Consider the following 4,202-nt stretch of genomic DNA (forward strand, 5'->3'; position numbering starts at 1 on the left):
CTGTCTGGTTCTAGCAGAAAAGATGTTTTTCAACGATTCCTGCATTGCAAAATCCATGTCCGGTTTTTGCTTTCAATGTTTTGTTCGATTTTGCATTCAAAAATATTTAAACGGGTTTTCCAAACTACGTTGCACTTATCCGATTATTGCTTTCAGCCGTTCATATAAAATATGGAAATGTCAGAGAAGTGCATGTATTTTTCACATGACGATTTGGCAACATTCAGAATTAGCTACATGAGTCTCCCGCAAGGCTCATGCCTCAGTCCGATCCTCTATAATTTTTACGTGAATGACATTGAAAGCTGTCTAGTAACCCCCTGCACACTAAGACAATTGGCAGATAATGGCGTGGTTTCATTTACTGGACCAAAAGCTATTGATCTGCAAAAACCATTGCAAGATACCTTAGATAACTTGTCCGATTGGGCTGTTCATCAGGGTATCGAATTCTCTGCGGAGAAAACAGAGCTGGTCGTCTTTTCAAGAAAGCATGATCCCGCGCAGCTTCAGCTTCATATGATGGGAAGAATGATCCAACAGGTTTTGACTTTCAAATACCTTGGGGTGTGGTTTGATTCCAAATTCACGTGGGGAGGACACATTAGGTATCTGATAACAAAATGCCAACAAGATAAAATTGTATCAGACAACGATACTTGCAGTGATGGAATATGGATGCGTTTGCTTTCGTTCCGCTGCAAACACTCATATTATAAAACGTGAGCGAGTTTAGTATCGTTGTTTGCGAATTGCTTTAGGCCGTGTTGCTAAGCTCATTCAAATTGCACACATTCTGCTCTTTCATGTGCCACCTAAACATCAAAGAGTGGGGGACGGGTGTAGTGTGTTGGGTAAGTCGATGCCTTGCACGCAGCCCACCTGGGTTCGATTCCCAACCCCGCACATAGGGTCAGAAAGTTTTTCTGGCCCGAAGAGGTGAATGACCTTAAGGTTAAAACTTCTATAATGAAAAAAAAAACATCAAAGACTCTCCTGTGAGCGTGCTCCACACACATTTTTTTCGCATGATTGCTCTACGGCATTCTTAACTGGTTAGTGACGATGGAACATTCTCTACCTCAGTCGGGCTCCTTTTGGCCCTCACTCAATCACTCGTGTACAGACAAGCAAGGCACAAATCTCCAAATATCAAGGGGAACGTGCCATTTGAGCCAATTTGTTCTGATTCCTGCACACTCCTACTGCACCCGTTGCTCTTCCACTCTCGCACTCTTGCTGTTGCTTACTCTTTGATTATTACACACATGAAAACTCCTACTCGCTCTTTCGCTCCCACACGAACTCTCATTCGAACTCTAAGTTCTATTGCTGCGTTGAGGTTCCATTCGTTATCGTTATTACGACAATTAAATATCTAATCACAAAGCATGTTTCATGCAGCAGTTTCAACCATATTACCGCTATTTACTTGAATTTCGTATAGAGAATTAACAGGAGTACAGGACTAGAGCGAACACAAACAATCGTTCAAAGCAGCCCCTCACCGCTGTTTCAAACACTGCGCAAAACCCTGAATTCCTGTTCTATAAATCAAATTCATACTAAATAGCGTTTAATTGGGTTCAATACAATTAGACCATGAGAGTAAAACAATCCTGGAATTAAAACGAAATGTTTTTCTCGGTAATCAATATTCAGAATGTTTTTTTGGGTATTGGACTTTCGACATTTGAATATTATCATCTGCTAGTGAAAATCGTATCCGTCCTTTTTAATTTAATGTGGAACACATTTTTGTTTTCTATATAGGGGTGCAAATTAGAAACTCAAGAAAAACTACACGTAGAAATGTGGTCAGGTTTTGAACACTTACAGCTCAGTCTGTTTTGTATCAATTATTAATATTATTTCATCATTTGATTGGAAATATTTCTACGTATTGATTTGAATGTTCATAGCCATGTATTTACAATTGTATATCAATGAAATGTTGATTAATAGCTAGCAGAGTCCTATTTTGTCTGCAAAAAAACTCCGGCATACTGGATTTCCCTGCCATAGTCGACGATTTTTAAGGAGTAAGCTATATATCAAAGGGAAAGCATCGCTCTGATTGGTCAATCGATGCAAAAGCAAAGCTGTTGGAAGCGCGCGAATCTATAAACAGAAGCAAAATTATAGCTAACGTTTCAGTCCTACGCGTAGTATGCTAAAGGTAGGTTGTTGTTAGACAGCAAGACAAAAAGTGCCATAAAACGATTTGAAGCTTTAACTGGTATGCTCTGATCTTGTGTCATGCAAGATCGGATTAAATTCTATGTTATGTCGTTTCGCCTGAGAAATTGACAACTACCCCAGGGTAAATTTTGAGTACATAAGGTTAATTTCTAATTTATATAAGATGAACTCGATTGATGATGAGATAAAGTTTATCGTTTCAACCACCGAAATCGCAGAAGGATAGTAATGGTCGGGAAACGCTATAAAAATAACTGCTTGCATACAAAACTTGAACACAAGTTTGGCGAAGAGAAGCTTAAATATCGATATCCGTATCGCATGCATGTACAAACATATAATTGCATACATTTGGGCTATTGATGTAATTTCGTCGGATACAAAACAAATACAAATCACGACAATTAGAGTCTATATTCTGGGTTCGCGTGTTCGGTGTTGGTTCCTAATAAAGATCAATCTAAGCAGACTCTCGTGCATTTGCGGATTCAAAAGTGTGACGATTAATTGAAAACATCGATCATTAGAAATTTTGGTTGCCTTGTTCCACATCAATGGCTCGAACAACCCCATGGGGCTGATCCTTGTAGTTTTTTCGAGGAGCTGTGAAATACATCAGCAGCGTTAATCAGTTGATACTATACGTACAAACAATAACTGGGGTCAAGTTGTAGCACACTCCAGCGACTATCATGGTGCTCGCATAAGGTTCGATTTGCCAAAAAAAAAAAACTACCGTGCGCAGCACACTGCCAGTACACTGGAAGAGTGCTCACACTCCATGTGTGTAGATATGGACTCGCTCTTGGAGTGATGCAACTCCGATGACTATATTTACGTCTTGTTTTTGGGCACTCACCGTAGGCCTTGTCCAGGTACTTATAGAACGCATCCTTCATGTCATCGGGTTTGTCGTTCGTTGGCGCATAAATGCTGATCAGGCTGTAGTTGAAGAATTTGCCCTTGATTCTCAACACACAGATTCGGTCGCTTTATCGGCTTCCACCGAATGACTCGCTTCATCTGCTTCCCGATCACTATGAAGCCAACTCCACGTTCTGCTCTATCGCCGCCGCTTTAGTAGATGTGATACTTGAATGAAGTGTTGGCGATTCAATCCATCACTCGGAATTCGCATTCTCCGGTTCTGGGCCAGCGAATTTCTTGAATTGCTGCCACACTTACGCCCACATTCTGCAGTTCACCACGAGCTAAGAGCCCAACACGTGCCGGTTCATTCAAAGTTCTCACGTTCCAAGATCCGACTTTCCAATCGTTGTCCTTATTTCGATGCCGGGTCTGTTGCCGTTGAATCAATTCGTTTGCTCTACTAGTGCCTTTCATGGTTGGTAGTAATTTCGGTAGGCCACCGTACCAGGATTGCGCTACTTACATCATGCTGCTTTGATTTTTTTCCCTTCAAATTTTACCAATAGTTAAATGAAAGAAGAGCCCATTGAACCATGAATCAAAACTAAAAGGCGTTATAACTCTTGGAGAACTTGAGAAGACAACCCCAAACGTTAAGTCACGGTTTTTTTTGGACTGCCAAAGGAAGTGTTTTTCATTCGAATTTTTCGGCTTTGATATGTGATATAGTCTTCGAAAAAATAGAGAAAAGAAATCGTCGAGCAAAACGTTAAGCTATTACTACAATCATCCGATTAAAGCTCTGCTAAAAATTCGTCTATTATTGTCGTAGCGGAAATGATCGAGAACTTTGAATTTTACCCATATCTTTGAGATCAATGCGATGTCTTACACACCAACTATCTCTTTTGGTGTTCAGTAAAAATGTTTACGATTAAGATCTGTAAAATTTTAATTCAATCAACGAACTACTGTTAAAATATTACAGAACACTCGTTTCTATTTCACTGACATAGTTTGTAATATTATTACTTTTTCCCGGTTCAGTAAAAGTTTTGCCAATTTTCAGTGAATCATTTGAAAATAGTGAAATATTTCAGCAAAGATTACTGGAAGCTTCGGTAAACAGC

The sequence above is a fragment of the Malaya genurostris genome, chromosome 2 (assembly GCF_030247185.1).
Source record: "Malaya genurostris strain Urasoe2022 chromosome 2, Malgen_1.1, whole genome shotgun sequence".
Taxonomy (NCBI): Eukaryota; Metazoa; Arthropoda; class Insecta; order Diptera; family Culicidae; genus Malaya; species Malaya genurostris.